The sequence below is a fragment of the Aquila chrysaetos genome, chromosome 5, assembly GCF_900496995.4.
Source record: "Aquila chrysaetos chrysaetos chromosome 5, bAquChr1.4, whole genome shotgun sequence".
NCBI classification, from domain to species: domain Eukaryota; kingdom Metazoa; phylum Chordata; class Aves; order Accipitriformes; family Accipitridae; genus Aquila; species Aquila chrysaetos.
Window position 1 is genome coordinate 7,871,975 of NC_044008.1, and position 21,766 is coordinate 7,893,740.

At 46.9% G+C, this 21,766-nt stretch overlaps 1 protein-coding gene across 10 annotated transcripts in view; it reads right to left on the minus strand.

Annotated features, from left to right (window-relative positions):
• Nucleotides 1-21,766, minus strand: part of FRMD4A (FERM domain containing 4A) — a 385,243-nt gene that overhangs the window by 103,460 nt on the left and 260,017 nt on the right. The window lies entirely within an intron of this gene.

Below are 21,766 nucleotides of genomic sequence, written 5' to 3' on the forward strand. Positions count from 1 at the left end.
GCTTGAAATGAGCAGTAGTCTCCCTCCTAGGTAAATACTAAAAACCTGTTGATTCTGACCTCTTCATTGCTTAATGTCTCTGCAGACAGATGACCTGCCACCTGCCAGTGTTCAGATCTACCATGCCCAGCTCACTCATGCCTCTCTGATAATTTTAGTTGTTAAAGCTTTTTATCAAGGACCTTTGCAAACACATTTCAGACACCCACTCTCACACACAGAGCACAGATATATGCTCATAACACTAAGAAAATACATAGTGCCAAAAGATAGGATGTGACAGGACCAAATGAGAAGTAAATGACAGAACAAAATAGTTTCCCATTCAGTATTGCTTGTCATTTAGAGATAAGGATATATCCTCAAATTTAGGCACTTGGAAGGAAAGAGAGGAAAGTAACACACACTTTCAAAATACCCTTTGTAAAAGCATAAAAGCCAAGCTCAGAGAAACTATTCGTTCCATACAGAGGACAGTGCATGACCACCTTTTCTGCAAAACCTTATTTGACTCTTAAGTCTAATGCATCCTCCTGCCTCTGTGAATTTTCACCAGCTCTGCTGAGCTCCTGTGTTTCCTACTGGACTACTGAAGTCTTGGCCATAACAGAGCTCTTGTCTTGACTGTCACTGGTGGAAAACAGGGGTACAAAGGATCCAGGTAGATGCAGCCTGTGATCCCACAGCCTGTAATAGCCCCAGATCCCAGGGCTGCAATGGTTACAGCAGCATTGGCACAGCTGTGGTCAGAGATCCCAAAAATGTTCCCTGGTGACTGCTCATAAGGATTTGGTCTACAAATCTCTGTGCTGCAAGCCTCGGTGAAAATAAAGCTGTCTGCAGGCTTGACTACCCCAATGAGCCTACCAAGCAGCTGAGTCAGTTATCCCAGATGTGAACCTGTTAAATGGAGATGAAATGATGATGCTGTGCAGAAAATGGATGGTGGGGACCTGAGAATCCTGCTGTCCTAATTGGCTGCTCTGTCCTGTAAATACAAACATAGCTTGTATTGAAAAAAACCCCTGAGTTGTACTTAACTCCCAAACAGATTCATAAGATTCTCAACCTCTCTCTAAAAATGTCCATAAACCCAGTACTGTCATAGTATCTGACACAGCTGAAACAATTCTGAAGTATAATTCCCTGGCATTCATGTGAGCATTACACTGTCTTCCACCCACCCATCTCCCTGCTATGTCCTAGTGCAGTTACCAGCAATGTCTGTACTGTTCCTTTGTGCACCCAACACAAGGGTGGTTTCTAGGTCATGCCAGCAAAGAAAGAAGCAATAGCCATGCCTAACGCAGCACTAGCTTAAAGCAGCCTCTGAATACGAGATAAGTTGCTATGTAGGAGGAACAGCCTGGCAGATAACAAATAGGTGGGATGCAACTAGTTTTATTTTAACTCCCAAGTCAGACTTCTCAGGCACAACCGTTGGAGTCTTTGCTATGTCTACGCTGCCTGCTGCATTGCCTCTCACAGACTCCTGAACTAGCTTCTGAATGGTGCTCAGAGCCGAGTAGACCAGGTGTGGAGCTGTGGTCATGTCCTTTGTCCCCTTTGTCAGGGACCCAAGCAAAGAGCACACCAGCTACACCAGCCTCTTTGGAGACTCCTCAGGTACTTCTCTCCTGGCATTGTGCTGGGTGGGATGGATGTTCCTAGCATCCCTGTCTCCTGTAAGATGAATCTCCCTTTGCTGGACTATTTTAAGGACAAGCTACCGTTTGGCTTATGAGATACCTGGATATTGTGGCAAAGAGCATCATAAGACCGCCAGGTGAATTCAGAGATACATAGGCTCAGTGCAGGTACTTACTGGGGGGCGTTGGATGAGTTTTCAGCTTAACAACAGACAAAAACACACAAACTTTTGAAGGAGAGAGAGGAAGGGGGTTTTGTGCCTGTCGATATGCAGTTTGAGAGCCTAAGTCTTGCTTTTCCCCCACCCCAGCCCAAGCCTCCATGCTCCTTTCTCTCCTGATCAGGCCAAACTCTCTCTGCACCAGAAAGAGACTTCTTTCCAGCCCAGTGCTACCACAAGAAGAGGGGTGGGAATGCATGGCCAGTGATGGGTGTAGGGAAGGGCAGGACTGACCCCCTCACCCAAGGCCACTGGGGGCAGTTGGTGGAGGTGAGTCTGGGCACCCCCATGATGGAGTGCATTGCAGGCGTGGTGTGGCGTGGCTGGCACTGCCTGGCTCCCAGTGCTCTGGGGTGACTCCGTCACTTGATAAATGAGCAGTTGTGCTGCCAAGCAAGGAAGCGAGCCATCAGGAAGCCTTGCTGGGTGTCCCACCTGAGATGGCAAGGCTGGGGAAGGGTGGGGAAAAAGCATGCCTCAAACAGCAGCATTTTGTCAAGCCTGGGTTAAGCATTTGGGGGGCGGATAGGTTGAGCTTTCATATTTTGCAAGAAAGCAGAACAGAGCAATAAATAGCTGCTGTGAAACACGCTGTCCGTGGACATGGGGAAGTGATGGGTCCCTCGGCTCCAGCCAGTCAGCACTGCCACAAGGGTCACTGGACAAGGGGCAAAATCCCCTTCTGATGTCCAGCTACATCATGGAGAAGTGATGCCCAGCATCCCTTGCCCCACGCACTGCTGCATCCAGCCCCAGGTATCGAGTGAGGAGCAGCACCTGAAAGCACCTGCATTCAGCCACCCTCCCCAGGCAAGATGGGTAAATGCAACATGCTGCTTCCTTATTTCTGCTGAGTGAGACCTGGCTGCAGAAAAAGCCACAGAGAGGTGGTCAGCGCATGACAGCTTTCCCTTCTCTACTGCCCAGTGGCAGCTGCTCCTCTCCCAGCACAGCCCTCCTCCTGCCCCTGGGGCTCAGCAGGGGCACGATCTCCACTGCCCTTGCCATGGGGCCTCCTCCAAAGCCTGTGGTAGCAGATAAGGCAGGATAACCCTTTGGCTTGCAAGATAAGGGAAAAGAACAATAGATGCAGACCCAGCACTGGAGCGGTGCCAGGTTAGTTACTGGGCCAGAGTCCCTGAAGAGGCTTACGGCAGGGAACTTAAGCCCCTGCTAGTCCCCTCCAAGATTACTTTCCGCTCTCCTCTTAAGCTCTACAAGGTTATTGTCCTTTCCAGTAGGATGGCTCCCGTGTCCTCCCAACACAGACGGGCAACCTGAGTCTTTGGAGGGGAGAGGAGGAAGGTGTTTTCTCCAGGTAGCTAAGACTCCTCAAGACAAACCTGCACAGCAGGGCTAAGGGCAGGAAAACCCTGCCAGGCACAAGCCAAGCTGTAGCCCATCCCGCTGTCTCAGGAGAGACCCACGCACTCAATGTTAACGGTTAATCTTCTTGCTGTTCTCGATGGGAATGGCTGAGCAATGACCTCCTTTCATGTGAGCCGAGCAGACAAAGAGCTCATTAGCAATGCCTGTGGCAAGTTGTTTTAATTCATTATTAATTTCTGGACTTCATTTTCCAGAGGGATATTCATTTTGCATTAATAAAACTTCCGTCACAGACACATTGAAGAACATGGGGGAAGACACACTGAAGAAGATGAAGTCTCTGACAGCAGGGAAATCAATAGAAAGTAGGTCCAGGACCTTCTACATCCAATATAGTGGGATGGTCAGCAAGATAGCTTGTGAATCCCAGAGGCATAAATCAGGAATAACAGGTGGCATTCAAACCAGAAAGTGAACTGTGTCCTCAGTGCTGCAGAGCTGGACCGTGGTACGCTGTGAGCTGCCTGGGCAGCTGCTGAGACCCCTCTGCATCTGCTGCTCTTCACCTCCTTCCTACCCACACCTTCCTGCCATCCTCCATGTAACCTGCATCAGAAAAAGCAGCCTGGGGGAGCATGTCAGAGCTGCAGCTGGCTGGTCTGAACTTGGGATGGGGTACATCAGCAGAAATTCTTCAGTGAGGGCTGAGCACGCTTTGCTGGTGGGGGAGGATTGTCGGAGCAATGTTATTCAGCTGGGGTTTCCCCTGCTGCTCCCTCCTGCTACAGGACCCTCTTTGCAAAAATGCATGTGAAGAACAATGCACTGTAAATCAACTGTTATTTTTACTAGAGAAATCAGCAGGGCCCCAGCTGTGGTCCCACCACACTGGAGCTGTGGCCCTGGGGGAGAAGAGCCTGCTCCTGGTGAGCGCTCTGCCCCTGCCAGGAGGAAGGGCTGAGGGACCCATGCTCCCATATAGCGGAGTCTCTGGCACACACACCAGCCATTTCGTAGCCAAAGACACTGTCTCTGAGGCTTTTCTGCACGGCAGCGAGCCGAATGCTTTCACAGCTCTGCACCCCCACCTCTACTCCTCAGTTTCTACTCCAGCCTGGGACAAGCAACATTTCGCAGCCTGGGCTCTCTGGACTTGCAAACACAACATTTTCCACAAAACTTAATACCTCAGTACTGGGTCAATGGATCCACCTGCCGGGGATGATGGCATCAATGCATCAACCAGGGGATTCCTGGTCACCTGTAGAGCGTGCAACTCTTCTGTGAAGTCAAACCTGACTTGGAAGCACTCTGAGGTTTCTCCCCTCTTGGAGAGGCAGGAGAGCAGAGATGGGCTCATTAGGGGCTGCCTCCTTATTAGCAGAATGACCCAGACACCCTTCACTGTGCCCTGGGCCATGCCTGAGAGGTTTATCTGAAATGCTGCGTAATGCTTTGCAACAGCAAAGCACTTCTGCTTCAGCAGCGAGGAGCACAGCGAGAACATGGCTGGGGCTCTTCTGCAACCCCAGCTCCTGCAGCCTTGAAGCGGTGAACTTATTCCCTCCCTCCCCTCCAAAACAACTTAAGTTTGTTAAAATAATGACTTAGAGGAAAGGGAGAGCTTTATCAGTGGTGTCAGGAGGTGGCAGGGAAAGGAGTGAGCCTCAACAGAAGCTCTGTGACTTGAACTTGCACCAAGAAAGCTTATGAAAAGGCAGCAAAGACAGTGCAAGAAGGTACGTATGGGTTCACAGCTGGCTGACGCTCCCAGGACTGCCTCCCTGCATCTCCCCATTGCTTAAAGAGCTCTCCATACCCTGGGCTACAGGCACAGCCTGTGCTAGAGAGAACCATGCCAAGATAACTTCAGTGTATGCAATGCCCAAGCTCTGTCTTGATCTCCTTGGCTCTATTTTAAGAAGCATTCAGCTCTGACAAATTAACCACAGGGGATGAGTCTCTCTTCCATGCGCTGTGCTTATCTCTGTACAGAGACATTATATACAGGTGCACTCTATACAGGTGTCTCTTCCCAATTAGACATGAAGACAACTTCCCCGAATAACGACAGAGCACAGCAAGCACTAAAGGCAAGCAGGGAGGGGAAGGGCAAGCCCGAGAGCGCCTTGGGAAGGGGAGATGGAGGCTGCATGAGGGATGAATCATGCTGATGCAATGTCAAAAACCCCTAAGTATCACAGCTCTTCCATGTACTTATTGGATGAGTTGTCGTTAGCATGAGCCCACTAACACGGGCTGCTGGACCCACTGGGGGAGCAGGCTGGGATCTGCTCACGGGAGAACTCCCCCAGCACTGGAGAGAGGAAAAGGAGGAGGTGAGATGCAGGTGACACAGAGCAAGGCTTTGCTACACAAGGTGACATGCAAACCCCATTTTGGTGCCTCCTAACAGCAGCCACGGTCATTGTCGTGCGGGTTTAGTGATGATACTGATACGTTATGGGTATGTATTGGCCACAGGATGCGAGGATGAGGGAGAGGGCTTCTGGGGAGAAGAATTTCTTGTAGTCTGGGGGAGCTTGACACCAAGCTGAGTGGTGCGGTTGATGTGCCTGAGGGATGGGATGCCATTCGGAGGGACCTGGACAAGCTCGAGAAGCAGGCCCATGTGAACCTCATGAGGTTCAACAAGGCCAAGTGCAGGGTCCTTCACCTGGGTTGGGGCAACTCCTGGTATCCATACGGACTGGGGGATGAAGGGATTGAGCAGCCCTGCCAAGAAGGACGTGAGGGCACTGGTAGATGAAAAGCTGGACATCACCCAGCAATATGAGTTTGCAGCCCAGAAAGCCAACCGTGTCCTGGGCTGCATCAAAAGCAGCGTGGCCAGCAGGTCGAGGGAGGGGATTCTGACCCTCAGCTCCGCTGTGGTGAGACCCCCCTGCAGTACTGCGTCCAGCTCTGGGGTCCTCAGCAAGGAAAGACATGGACCTGTTGGAGCGGGTCCAGAGGAGGGCCACGAAGATGATTAGAGGGCTGGAGCACCTCTGCTATCAGGACAGGCTGAGAGAGTTGGGGTTGTTCAGCCTGGAGAAGAGAAGGCTCCAGGGAGACCTTATCGCAGCCTTCCAGTACCTAAAGGGGGCTTATAAGAAAGATGGGGACAGACTTTTTAATAGGGCCTGTAGCTATAGGACAAGGGGTAATGGTTTTAAACCAAAAGAGGGCAGATTCAAGCTAGATATAAGGAAGAAATTTTTTACGATGAGGGTGGTGAAACACTGGCATAGGTTGCCCAGAGAAGTAGTTGTGGTGGAGCAGACCCCCTGGACCATGTTGCGATGTCAGGACCAGCCAATGCTGTATTCTTGTTTTGGCTGCAAGTGCAGTGAGTTAGGACCATCTGATACTTTCTTGTCCTGGCTACAGCACAGTGAGTTAGGATGATTAGGCACTCCCTAACCATACCTGAAACTCCTGTTGCCTGGGTCACAGTCCGCCCTGGAAGGTGCCAGAATTACCTGACAAGAATTGTGGCCAGAATGGAAATATACTGTCCAAAGTCAATCATCTCAGATCCTATAAATAGTGATCCTAAGTGAGACCCTTTGAGCCCTCCAGGACTGCAGCAGGCTGTGACCCAGTATCTCCCCCTGAGCTGGGATGCCTCTCAGGGTAGATTTCGCGAGAATTTTGAAGAGTAGATTTTGCGAGGATTTCCAAGATTGTCTGCTAATAGATGCTGACGAAGAAGGGGACAAAGATCGTCTGCTGACAAATGCTGATGAAGGAGAATAGCGAGTAATTCACTACAATTAGGTTTCGCGAAGTTTCAAAGATCATTTGGTACCAATAATTTACTACAAATGGCAAAGACAGAAAAATCTTGATCATAGGTTAACCTCTGCGTCTGTGTGTATGTGCGTTTGTGTGTGTATGATTCGATTTAGGAAACTTTGTAGTGTTGATTACAGCAAATTTTATTAAATCACTCTGATAATTGGCTGATGATTAAGTATTGTTAAAAATCATATAACCTAATCTTGTGATTTACTGTAATGGTGTTAATAAATCTTAAATTGCTGCTAGCTTAAAGTTGTGTAGGATCCATAATCACTCATTCCCAGACAAATTGGCATAGTAATTCAACAGGAGGTTTTCCTTACCCTTTTGTATCCCTTCCATTAGGCATAAACCATTGACCAAGTCTGGGATGAAGTCTGGATCCAGCTGCAGCTGGACTCCTCTCTGAGAAGGAGTTTAGAAAGCAAGGGGGTCAACTGTGAACCTTGTGACTCAAAGCAGGGGGGTTTCCCTTACCCTTTTGAGTCCCCAGTCTTTGTGTAAATCATTCTAAATAGATTCTAACTCGATTTTCCTTTGTATGTTTCTTTCATATAGTAATAGAGTGAGCCTTGCCATCGAACTTTGTTAAGTTGTGGTTTTACAAATTGACATTAAAAAAAATCACTTTTGCTAATATCTTTGACGGTGATTCTTTAAGTGATCTAAATCACTCATCCATGACAGTGGTAGATGCCCCATCCCTGGAAACATTCAAGGTCAGGTTGGACGGGGCTCTGAGCAACCTGATCTAGTTGAAGATGTCCCTGCTCATTGCAGGGGGGTTGGACTAGGTAACCTTTAAAGGTCCTTTCCAACCCAAGCCATCCTATGATTCTATGACAAGCTTCCAAGGGCAACTAATCTCATCCTAAAACTGGCCCAAATTCCTACAAATACCTATTTCTTTCCAGGAGGGTGACTGACTCAGCTGAGGATCAGCACTACAAATATCTAACCTGCCTCAAGCCAAATCCTGCCCTGAGAGGGCAGGGCTGCCATCCAAGGAGGGGCTCCTTGGGGGCTGAAAACCAGGTAGCCCAAGTGCCACCATGGGTGCAACTGGAAACTCATTTCACTGAGCAATGGGCACTTCAGGTGGCTCAGCGCCTAGGGAGTAAACATCTGACTATCTCAACCAGAAAAATCAGAGAAGTGCAAGGATTTCTCCATAGCTTCAGAAGATCGTTCTGTCAGTCATTGTGGAAAATACAGCAGAAACACAAGCATTCCAGTATTAAATATTCAATATAATTAAAAGACAATGTTACTGGGATTTGAGCAGCCTGAGGAACTCCAGAGTCATGTGTTTCCCCAGTGGAAAGACAGGCTGCCCACTTTTGGCAGAGAAGCATGTTTCTCAGTGACAGCTTCCCATTACGCTTAGAAATGAGTGAGTTATAGAGAGAGATTATCTATCCACAGTCCAGCAGTGCCATGAATAAAAAACAGATGACATGGTATTAGCAGCTGCTGGTACGTCCCTAGAAACACAGGCACACAATAAGTATATTTTATTGTTTTATTAACTGTCAGACAAGCCTATCTATTCCCCCTCCCCCATTTCATAGCTTTTCCCTAATTCTCGGTGGCAGAAGGTTTCTGGGAAATGCATAGTTTCAACATATGGACAGACGCGTGCCGCCTGAATCCATCCAGCACAGAGACACGCTGAACTGTGGGAACAAGGTAACTAGATCACACTTAGTAATGCCTCGTTTCATTAGATTAAAAAGACCGCTACCATCCACCATCTCCTTGCTAGAGGGACTTACAGCGAGATATATCACGAGAATATAGAGATGAGACACTGCTATGCCAAGTGCTGCAATGCTAAAGACTGTTTGCTGTACCAGTGCTCAGCCTGCACTAATTTTGTACTATAACCCAGCTGTGGTCAGGCACAGGCTCCAGGACTCAAATAATTGGTATTTAACTGTGAGCACGTGCTGGTGCAGGCTGGTCCCTTGGCACCCTCCAAGCCAAAGCCACCAGGGCATAGCCCAGACCAGACACAGTCCCAAGGATGGTCACCCTGTTTGAGATAGAGAGTGAGTTTACCCCTAGGAACACAAGCTGGGCTGTGCCATGTGGCTTCCAGCCCAGCCAACGAGCCCCGACCTATTTTATTTACGAGCGCAGACATAGCAGATGCTGTCCGGCGAGTTCCCGAGCAGGTTTGGTTTCTGCAGGACAGATCGCGAAGTGTTGTCTAGTTCAAACCAGCCTCTCGAGTCTTGCTGACTTGGTCCAATTTTGCTAAACGTTCAAAGGTCGGATGTTTGAAAAACATCTTTTTGGTGGCTTGAGTTGAAATGGAGGCTGGGGGATGCGTGTGGTGTGGCCAGTCTGTCAGCAAGAGAGGTGAGGTGGAAAAAGGAGTGGTTTGCATGAATACAGTGTAATTCCTGCCTTGGCCATGCCCAGCGCGGTACTGTCAGGCAGGGTACAATGCTTCTTCATCAGCCAGCAGCATCTCTCGCCCATCTCTCACCTTGGGCAGTGTAATCAGGAGGAAATAAAAGTGCAAAATGGTGATTCATGCACAGTTCTTCCCTTTCACCAATTATTATCATTTGCTAAAAAGCAAACTCCAGGTGCCCCCGCTGGATTACATCATCTGCTAAAACCGGCCACAAAGCTATGCTCCAACACCACGGTGATAAGGGCAGTAAAGATGCCCGTATAGACTCTTTGTGTTCCCACTCTGTTCCTCGAGGCATTGGTTATTCCGTGGCCGGCAGCCTTATCTGCTGAAGGCCAGCAGCACGCTTATACCCATATGCATCAGGCAGCACATTACTCCATGATAGTTACAGACTGTAACTCCCTCCCGCCCCTGCTTCCTTGTGCATGAAACACCGAAATCTCTCATCCAGGGGCCATTGAACTGGCACTCACTCACAATTCTCTTCTTGTCAAATTGGCTCTGCCAACAGCTCTGTCATCCCATTGTTTAACCCGTTGTACGCACTTTGAAGAAAAGAAAAATCCAAAGTCGCTCCATAGTAATGTTATGTAAATAACAAATAACGTCCGTTTCAGCTATCATCTCGTCTGAATACGGTGTAATAACTTTGTACAAAACTGCTCAGGCTGAAGGCTTGGGGCTTTAGGGGTTGCAATTCCCCTTATGGGATAGATCCACCATTCCTCAACTCTGCATTACTGTGTCAATATATGGAGTGCACATAATCAAAGCAGGGTGGGATGTAGTTGGGTGAAAAATTATTCATTGAAATGCAAGATGCCTGGAGACTGAACGCCTTATTTTTTATCACGCAACAGCTGAACTCCGTCAGTGTCGGGGACTGGTGGTGGGAGCGTTGCTCGCGCTGGCACACACAGCACCTCTTTCCCAGAGTCAGCGGTTGGCTCTAAAAATCTCTTTTCTGCATTTACATAGGAAAATGAGACAACTTGCCTCCAGCAGCCTGCTTGGGAATGTGGAGGGTGGTGACAGAGTGCCATTGACATTTTTCTTGGAAAGTCAACACCCGCAAGTTGTGGGAATTAAGATTTATTAGGGTCAGAGAGAGACAAAGACAAAAAAATTCCCAAGTTTTAAAAAAAGTCTGTTTGGTAAAAGGATTAGAAACACCCTACTGACAAGTTGCCTTAGAAATATTCAGATAGCTGCATTTCTGGGTTCAGCTAATACCTGACACACCATATCTTAAGTCAGAAGCCATTGCTGACACTCTCTAATTCCTCTACATATTAGCAATGTGAATCTGCTTAAATATTTTTGTAGTCAGAGAAAGCAGAGAGCATGAGCAGGCCAAGCCTGCATGGCAAATTCATGTGAAAGCCAAAATGAGAAGCAGTTGGTGGGAGGAAAAAGACACTTTGGGGTCTGTAGCATCCCTCCTCCCCTTCTTGCCTGATGCAGAGGCAGCTGCCCACATCCCCCATTCAGATGGGGTCTGCACCGATGCCCAGTGACCCCATTCCTCTCTGTTGTCTTCTATATCGTCTCGCGACTCCAACAGAGTTTTTCAGGTGACTGCATCCAAAGAGACCAGCCAGCTGCTACCGGTGCTGGGATGGAAAATCTGCCCGTCTTCACTGCTCCATGCTCAGACCTTTCCCTCATGCATGACAAAAGCCTCAGTGCTTCCCTCTTTCCTCCCTTAGCCCTCTGCCTGCTCCATCTCTTCTCTGTCTCTGATGGGAGCAGCTAACGTCCCCACGTACAGCTGAAAGAGCCGGCTGATGCGCTGAGGATGGAAGAAGGATGAGCAGAGTTTTGTGGCTGGCCCCTGCTTGATGTCCATGTGTTTTTTCATCCAAAGACCTGAAGCACAGGGAGGTTTGGTGGGTACTTAGAGTACTACATCCCATGTAGGAATCTGCATCGCTGTCTCCTGCAGGGCTGGGGAGAGGGAGAGGATGCTGTACCTGGCATTCAGACTGACGTCCTGGTCTACCCCGGCTACTTGGGGTGCCAGCAGGAACAGCACACTGTAAAGTATTTCTGCCTGGGATCCCCCAAGAGTCTGCATCTCTGTGCTGTGCAGTTGGGATGTGCTGGCTAAACGCACATCACCTTCGCGGAGCACCTGGGCCAGGTCCGCTATGTCCCAGTGTACCTCCCGTATGCCAAAGCGCTGATCTGTGCATGCACAAGCAGCCCTTTGCACGGGATTTCCAGAGGCCTGAGTATCAAGGGCAAGTGGTCAAAATCCTGACATTCCCCCTGGGTAATCTTTCTGGGCAGTAAAGGAGATCGTGCGGGGTAACCTCATATGCATCCACCCTTGAGTCCTTTCCAGCTGAATAGTGGCCAGGAGCATGAACCGAGTGAGAAGGTCTGGCCAACCACAGAAGTAAACCCAGATTGCAAAGGCAACCAGGCACCTTTTTAGGAGGGATTTGACGGGAAGTGTGGAATTCCTTATGCTGACTGATTTAAAAATTGCTTTTGTAGAACTGCCAAGGTCACTGCCGGCTCATCTAATCAGCCATGAAAACATCACTGAAGCAAGTTAAAAAGTTGCCCCGAGTCAATTTGCGCATGCAACTTATATTATTCTTTATTTAAACTTTCTAGGTTCATTTTTAGATGGTTGGAGGAAACAGATCCTTCCTCTATTATCTTTCTTTGGGTTTCTCCCAAAACCTAACACAACATCAAATCTGTCTTGTCGTTTACAAGACAGTCCTGAAGACAAGCCTGGCTGGCTGCTTGCTTTGCTATGCGTTTACTCTAGCAAATACTATGTTTTCAGGAGACTACTCTGAACTCCATGGGAGGTTTTATAGTATTGTCAGGAGCTGCATTCTGTGGATTAATACAGCTTTAATGAAAATACATCCCAAATTTGACAGTTTTGACTGAGATTTTCTTTGAGCTTTCAGGGAATTTGGAGCAAGTTTATGAGGCGCAAACTCAGAAAGACTGGTACAAAAAAGGTACCTGCTTATGTGGACCCAAACAATCAACTTGCAAGTAAATGCAGTTCCGTCAGAGCAGAAAAACCCGTTCCCAGCTATGATGGCTAGATTCACTAGCCCTTCAAATCATTCTCAATGTCTTGAACCTATTAATGATCTATTCAGTAGCTTCCCATCTCCTTCTGCATGAAACATCTATGAGATTTCTATGTATAAATGAGAAGAATATGGACAATAGATCAGCAGAGCAGAAGGAAGATGCCCGCACATGGAGGAGGACTTTGCCCTGGTTGAAGACCATTGGTTTCATATAAGCAGGAGACAGAAGGATCTATGCTTCAAAGCAAAACACTGTTTTCAAGGTCACAGTGGCTCAAGCATCTCCCAATTCACCTAATCTCCAGAAAACTGAGACTGGGCATATTTGGCACTTGGATGCCCACGGTTTAGCAGCACTGGCTAGGTCAGCACTAGTAACCTGAAGAGGGCCATAGCATGGACTTGAGTGGTCTCCAGACTGCAGCACCATTTGCACAGTGCTGGCCTGTGGGAGCTAACGTTCTCCCAGCCAGTGCCTGAGCACCATTTGGGGGATAGCTTGGGCCAGGAACCACCTCCAGATGTCAGTATGGATCTGTCCACCCCATTCAAGGGGAAGAGTTTAGCCAGCTGGATACCAGCAGAGTCCATGAGCCAGTGAGCAAGTTCTGACTTGTTACTTCTACTAGCACAAAGTAATTGATTTTCCTCCCCTATGAGGAGGAAAAGCCAAGTCAGAGAAAGGATGGTCTCAAATTGGCCTTCAGTAGTCACAATCAGGTAAACAAACCCAGATTTCACATATTCCTAAACCAGAAGAATTAGCTCATGTGGTAGCAGGTTCTGTAGCAACGTTTTGCACAGATTACAAGACACAGCTCAGATGTGCATGGCATGTCCCATCCTTTCTGCCTGTCACCTAGCTGCAGCCACAGCCAGCCAGCCCCATCTCAAACCGATGGGCAGAGCATGAGGCTTTGTCCCTTCCCCTGCCGTTGTCCACTGCAACCTGGCCAAGCAACAGAGCTGTGTGCTTGTTTGGGTTCAGTCCCTAGACATGGACTTTCCAAATATAAGAGAAACTCAAGCTGTTGTCTCTTTCCTCTAACTTGTCTTATGCGAGAGGAAGGAATGCTGCTCTAGACTTGCTTCCCGGAGTGACACAGGGATATGATGACCTTCTGAGTTCCATCGGCGTAACACAGCTGATTTTGTTACTTGGGTTAAAAATTTTCTGCTTTGTATAACTGTTCTTTTAGCATGCTCCTACACCCCAATATCTTTGAATGGCCTAGAAGAAGCTTGGATAGCCAGGCAACTCTTCTTCTTTCCCTCATCCTTGCAAAAAGTCAAAAAAATCTCATTGTGCAACACAAAGGCATTTAACCTGTGGAAGTTGCCCCTGCAGCAGAGATACTAACAGAGGCACTGGCTGAATTTTGGATTTCATTGCCATTATCTGTAATCAATTTAAGCAAGCAAAGAGATTAATGAAACTAAGCATATCTCATGCTTTTTTGACAGAACTGGAGTCTGCAGAGGATTTTTCACCTTCCTTTGCACGTAACATACAGCAGTGATGGATACAGAGACCAGATTAGATGGAGCTCTCCACTTGGAGATTGGTGCTAAATTAATACAAACTGAAGCAGCTCAGGATGCAAATTGAACATACTGTGGAGTTAAGAGGGTTTGTGTACAGGTTTTTGGTTCAAACCCTTGTCTTAATGCAAAGGAAAGAAGACTGGATATGGCATTCTTTGCAGCATGCTGGGTTGAAAGTTATATGGCCTACTTTAAGAAAGCGCTTCCAACATGACAAATTTATGCAGATAATCTGTATCGTAAATGTTTGGCTTAAAGTATTTTGGGTCTTCATGTATACTTGCCTTTCAGTTTCTGGAGATCTGTATAATTTTGAAAAAGGGTAGTCAACTGCTGCAAGAAAGTCAATTGTATTTTAAATCATCCAACTGTATCACATGTGGCAAATCAAACTTTGAACATGAAGCGAGCTTCAGAGCCAACTTTCTGTGGCAGGAATCCATTTCACACTCAGCTGACAACAGGGTTTGATAAGAGCTCGGCCAGTGTGAATAACCAGCTGCCTTCTATATATATTTTGATTTGGTAGCATCTGTTGAAGTTTTATATCATTGAGAGATTGTTGGTATTCTTTTTAAGCATTAAAGCTACCTTGACAAGGTCAACAACAATTTCTACAGAGGTCAGCATTTTTATTTTAAAATGTTTGATCATAATTCTCTCAAACATTAAAGAAAGAGTTTGGCTAGGGCACGTAATGAAATTGGACAGCTCACACAATCCATTTATCTTTTCGACTGTAAACCTCTGAAGTGCTCTAGTTCATCCAGTTTCAAATCAACTGTAGAAATGTCCATCTCCCTTCATCCAGCCTACGGAAATTGGTGCTCGGAAATGCTCTTGATCTCTTATTGCTGATGTGGAAAAGGAAAAATAATTTCCCAAGACATACTAGCTTAGCTGCATTCTTATGTTCTGTTTGCTTTTTAAAAATCTGTCCTGAATAAGGATGTTTATTTCCATCCTGACTCAAAGTCACTTCTTCATTGCTGAAAATATTTAATAAGCTAAGTGAATGCTTATTTTTGTAGCACATTTTCTAAACACATTAACATAATTTATAAAAAAACCCCATGCGAAACCTACATGACCATCTTATGAATTGTGATAAGCTAGTTCAGATTTTAGCAAATCTAACGGCAATAAAAGTAAACAAAATCAATAATAGTGCTAGTTTTGACGCATAGTATCAGATCTTCCTGTTTTATCCTACACACCATTTGTGAGTGCAGAGAAACTAGTTAAACTTAACGAGAGCTACATCCTCCTGTGCTGAGACTGGGGAAGGGGGATGCCTTCGGAAGCATAATGGGTGCATAGGCTTTTGTGCATTCATCTTCTTTATCTGTACTTATACCTAAGGATGTAGTCAAGAAAGCTGAGTCCACTGTTAGGTTCTCCATGCATACTCCCTCCCCTAAAGAGCTTGGAGTTGAAGCATATTGGTCTTCCTGGATGCTCTTGTCAGTTTAATTATCTGTACGTATACAGTTGCTATATTAAGAACATACCACAATGTTTTGAAGCTTCTGGCTTAACACACTCAAATGTAAAGCATGCTATGAAAATACTACACATCAGATGGACAGTTCTTCCCCTGGGAAGGTCAGGAGAGAGAGGCTGAACCTCACTTGCCAGATGTTGGTTACATTGCTTAATGCCTAGTGGCAAAGCTCAGATGCTACAGGGAGCCGAGTGGCCAGAGGCTGCAAGAAATGGGATAGCTAAGCAAACTGCTTTACCTTTGAAGCTGAATAAAAGAACGATGCGTTGCGTAGGTCCAGCTCCCAAGGCACAGTAAACCCGTACTACTCCACTTACGTCCCCACTGATAGTCTGCCCTCTAATCTCCTGTGCATGAGTGTGGCCCCCAAGTTCACCAGAGTGATGGCTAGGACCTGCCTGTGACTCTCCTGGGCCATGGGAAGGGTCTAACACACCTTGTCCTGCAAGAGGGAGGGTCCCCTCCACTCTTGGTGAATACCCCGAGGGAGTCTTTGCTTTTCGAGTCAGCAGAAGCTGCTGAATATAATCAAGGATTAGACTTGTGATAAAACCATGGTTATTTCATGGAATGGAGAAAGTCAACAACTTGTCATCTACAAAAGGATAGAAACTCCCCGTCTTCAGCTACTCCTATTAAGCACCATCTGCCATCTTCCCCAATGAGTCTGTACCTGCAGAGCCTATACATGAAGCCATACAAATGACAGTGTGTGTCCCTAAGAAGCAAAGGTTTCCGTGTCCAGCACGCCTTGGGACACAGCAAGGAAGCTGCCTGGGTCCCCTTGGCTGGTCCCCTCTGTCAGTCATGGCAGTCACCACATCCAGCAGTCACCCGTGTCAACAGAAGAGGGACAGGGACGGGGCACTTCAAGGAGCACGTTGAGTTGCAATGGAGAAACCCCGGGCGCAGGCAAGTCCTGCCTCCACTTCTAGATGTTCAGTTATTTCTCCTGTGATACCTGCTGAACTAACACAGGGAAAGCTAAAACTCAGTGTGGCTGAAGCACATGAACTGTCCTGGTACACGTCAGGACTGCCTGCAGCCCAAATCGGTCCTACCACTCGCCCCTCCAAAATGCTCTGCTCCTAACACCCTTGAAGGCACCTTGAAGGTGGCTGAGAAGGGGACGAGGATGCTGGGCTTCATTTCCTAACTGTAGGCTCACCATCGTCACACAGCGACACCCATAAATAAAGGAGGAAGCAATAGAGAGTACTGACAATTGGCCACAGCTCGAAAGAAAAGAAAGCAAAATAATACTTGCTCACTGTAGGAATTAATGGGGGGATAAGAAAGGCTTACTTCCCCTGATATTTGTAAAAAGAAGTGCTGGTGATAAACCAGGCCCCTTAAAAAGCAGGAGAGTGAAATGAATGACCGGGTGAGATAGTGAGTCTCTTTTATTAAAAAAACAACCCCCCTTTTTTCTGCAAAGAAAGAATAAAGAAGAAATAATATGGAACAATTAGGAGAGAACTCAGGCAGGGTGAAAACTATTAGTGATAAACAGCTACTAAGGAAATAATTGGAAAATGTAAACACATACAAATGTGGGTGATGACCCGTGTACTGGGCCAATACCAGAATTAGCCAATAAATGTAATGAAACGTGGAAGGAGAAGCTTGGAGACTTTATAGAGAATTGGGGGAAGATTTTTCTAGGCAGGAGAGGTAGAAAGCAAACAAAAGCAGCCTGGTTTCTGAAAAGGAGCGATCCTTGGTCTGCAGCTGGTGTAATGGAAGAAGGAAAGGGAGGATAAGTGTATGCGGATGCCAGCTCCACCACTTCCCACTCTTGAAGCCTGGAAGAAGGGGCAATGCTCAGAAATGGTCATACCCACTTCTCTCCCCATGAGCTTTCATTTCAGGTAGAGGGAATCCTTGTCTGCCTCATTTTCTTTTTGCAGAATGAAGGTTGAGGACAGAGTTTGTAACTGGCCCGAGTGGTCTTTACCCACCAGTTTGGGACTGGGACTGACTTCCCAAGGTGGTCCTGTTTCTGAACTGAAATGTCATGTATCTGCCCACAAGCGTGGTGTCCCAGAGATGGGATTTGGGGCATTTGCTGCCCAGGAACACTGCAGAGGAGCCAAAAGCAGACCAAGCGTGCCATGCAGTAGCATGGTACAGGGAGCTGCTAGCCACAGGCTGAGCCAGCTGGAGTTATGCGGTCTGAGATATGCTACCAAAATGCACAATCAGCTTTAACCCAAGGACAGCACAGCTCTTTGTCCCTCAAAATATCTCATAGCTTGCTCAGCACTGCCAGGAACAGGAAGATGGCTTGGTGTGACGTCAGCCCAAACCCGACACTGCAGCTAGTGCTCTCTCCTTGCGTAAGGACTCGTCCACAGTGCCACCAACCCAAGCACATCTCTCTGTGAGCAGACCCAGGGACTGATGTCCTCCACCGCGACTGGTGTTGAGACCATGCTTCCCTCGTCGACAGGATAGCAGCTGCCTGCCCTCGAGGGATGCTGGAGCCCTTCCTCTTCCCCAAGGAAGAGTCAAACCTCCCTGCCAGCATCCAGAAAGTCTCTTTCTGCACCTCACCCAGACAACTCCTCACTGCAATCGAAGTGACTAAGTAACTATATCTGTTCATGCTTTCATTAAACCTAATGTGAAAGATGGGCAGGAGCAGATCCTAAAGCGGCAGTGCAGGCAGGGAAATCAGAGAGACTGTTTCCAGTCCATTTCTTTGAGCCAAAGTCTCATAGGCTGGGCCAGCCCAGAGATCCGTCATGCTGCTTGCAGATGCTGCTGCTGGAAGCACAAAGACTTCCAGAAAATGATGCTGGAGATCTTGATGACCGTCTGAGAACTGAAGGCATCTCTGCTGAGCGGCCAGCAGTTATGCTGCGTGTGTGACAGATCTTTCTCTCCCTCCTGATGTCCTACCAGATGGCTGTGGACCCACCCCAAAACTTGCTCCTACAGCAAGGAGTAAGCCATTTCTAATGCTGAAGGGCTGCAGTTTTGGAAAGAGTTGCACTTCATATGTGAGGGTGAAGAGAATAATTGTATTTAATGTAATTTCTGAAAAACTGAGGAAGGTGAATGTGATGGGTTGACCCTGGCTGGACGCCAGGTGCCCACCAAAGCCGCTCTATCACTCCCCTCCTCAGCTGGACAGGGGAGAGAAAATATAGCAAAAGGCTCATGGGTCAAGATAAGGACAGGGAGAGATGATTCACCAATTACTGTCATGGGCAAAACAGACTTGACTTGGGGAAAATTAACTTAATTGAATTTATTTTAATTAATTTTTAATTTAATTTAATTTATTACCAATCAAATCAGGGTCAGATAATGAGAAGCTCCTAATGTGGCCCCAGCCCTCCTTCCCAAAGTGTCTAGGTAGCCCTGCAGAAGCAAAGGATGGGCTGAGTGCCGCGTAGGAGATCCTTGCTTGCAGCACGGGAAACACCAATGTGGGCTGCTGGTCCCTGTGCCTTCAGCCGCAGTGTGGGAATACCTTGTGCCATTAAATCACAATGTAATATGTCCTGCCTTTTCATCTGGGGCCTAGCCTCCTATTGAATGGACTTCAGTAGGAAAATCTTTATTTCTACTTATTCCCCTGCCAAAACATTATCCCTCTGTGTAAACGGAGCTTCGAGACCAGCTCTTTGGTCACTTTAATGTCTCAATGGCTGGACTCGAACTAGATTATTGAGGACTACAGGAAAGACCATATATCTTTAGAAAGACATTTTCCATTCCACTTGCCGCAGGGATCAGGAAAACATTTGCCTGCCTGTCTGCTCTCCCAGGAGGCTCTGAAGATGTGACTGCAGTTTGTCCTCAGAAGAAGATGCCAGTACCTCTTTGAAGAGAAAGGAAACTAGAGAGCAAAGGTATTTCACCCTGCAATGTCTGAACCCACAAAGGAACTCTTGCTGGTCGGGAAAAGCTATGAAAAAGTGAGGAGAAATCACAAAAAAGACAAAAGTTTCAAACACAGAGTAAGTGTCAGACAGAAAGTGGTCATATGAGAGCAAAGAGATATGTTATATCCTTATAGTGTAAACCACCGCTGTTCAGTAGAGATTCATCCATCAATACCAGAAGAGAAGTTGGCCTATGGTTCTTTGCTGGTTTGCCAGACTTTTATTAAATGCACAAGAATGCCAAGTCTGTAATGTCTAAAAGTGAATTTATTTAACAATGAACCCTTTGAAAAGGGAGTCCCAGATGTGTAATTAATAATGAATCAGTGATTTGAAATCTGATCCAAAGCCTACTGAAGCTGATAGACAGACTCTCTGACTTCAAGGAGTTCTGGATAAGGCTCTCATTAGGCAAAAGGAAAAAAAAAATAATTAAAAGCTGAGCCAGCTAGTTAGTTAAAAAAATATTATAGCTTGGATTCTGCGCTTAACAGAGACATACAATAATCTGCACTGCACATAAATCCCCTCTCTGCTGACAGGGGACTCACACATTTCTGTGTCTGAAGCTGATCTTGAAATCTAGGAGATAAAAAAAAATAAAAAAAAGCTGTGAGAGAGTCCCAAAAGGAAAACCTCCAGTGGTTTGAGCCACAGCTCATTTCCTCTTGGCATGAATTGGGAGATAACTGTCATATACGTGTCATTTGAAGGCAACAGATGCTTCTCCTCTCTGCGCGCCGAAGCCCTGCTCGTTCCCCCACCCTGCGCACCCACCTCTGCTCTGCCTCGGCTGGCTTTACATCAGCTACACGCAACGCACGGCACGGAGATAATCAACCTGAAATTCCTGCCAAGCTCAGCGTAGCATGGTGCCTAAGCGGGGACATGCAGCTTGTCTTCCATCAGTGCGACTTAATTCAATTTGTCAGGGATGCAGACGGCTTGGGTGAGCCCGATCAGGTCACCGCTATCCCGACGTTGGCCAAATTTTGCACAATCACTGTGAGATAGGGTTGTGGCAACCCCTGTTTTTCATTTGCCTTTCACTATGGCCCTAGTGGGGAGGTGGAGATGTTTGCTGATGAAAAATTTCATTGTTCCATGTCTTTTTCAGGAGACATAAAGGGCACATATTAAATCATTCCCTTGAGTCAAATAGTTTTAAGTACAGTAACACAGCTCATTTTTGAATAATCAAATAATAATTAAAAATAATCGGCTCCCATTTCTGCTGACGAACCAATGCATCTACACTGAATTTGCTTTTTTAATAGCAAATTGTAACTCAATCTAAATGTAAATTCCTGGAGAATCTGCTATCTAATTCTCATTATTTCCACTTGCTTAATGCAATTAGAAACATCTGTCACTGATCAACTGTCCACACAGTGAAAATAAATAATAATTCATGCTATCTGCCTCCATAGTGTTTTTCAGGGAAAGGACTGCTTTAAAACCGTTTGCTGAAGCCCAAGAGCTAGAGCTGTGCAAAATGCTTGTGACAAGCTCTGAATCATACCAAATGTGCCTGACCGTCAGTGTCTCTGTACCTCAGAAACATTTGCTGAATAATTTGAGAAAATCCTGGATACATATAAAAGTGACCACCCTGGTTTCTGGAAACATTTGGCTCTGGGGTCTCCATCCTCAGGGATATATTGTGTCCTGCTGGGGGGCAAATCTCATCCCCTACTCCCAAAGCCTGGACCCAAAGTCATGCCAGAGCGTGCAGATGTTTGTACTGATGGAACTGTGGTTGCTGAAGGGACAGCAGGAGGCCAGTGAATGGGACATAGGTGCAGAGAGAAAGGAAACTGGAGTCACTGGGGCTTGAGGGTTATCCCAGCTGCTGCCTGTGGTCCCAGTTTGGCTCTGCCCGTGAGAGGAGCAGAGGGAAACAGCAGAGCAGGGAGCCGTGAGAAATGGGCGCCTAGTCCCCATGAGATGGACCAGGTCAAGGGCATGGATGGTGCTTCCTCCACTTTAAAGCGTATTAGTACATCTAAACTATCTGTATAAGCTCTCTGGTTGCTCAAAAGACAAGAAAAATCAAAGTGCTAGACAAGATAAGCCTGAACTGAACCTCAAGAAATGGGCTTGTTCATCCCCTGCCCACTAGTGATAGGGATGGAGAAAGATTAAAGGCTGAGTCTAAGTGGAAAGGTATTCTCATTAGACACCTACTGCTGAAACATCCTCAAAAGAGAGAACTAAATTAATCAAAAAATAGTCTTCCTAGTAACCAAGAGAAGCCCAATGACACAGCCCAAACCCTCAATGTTTTTGCGTTTGAGCTGCTCAGCAGCTGGAGGCTCA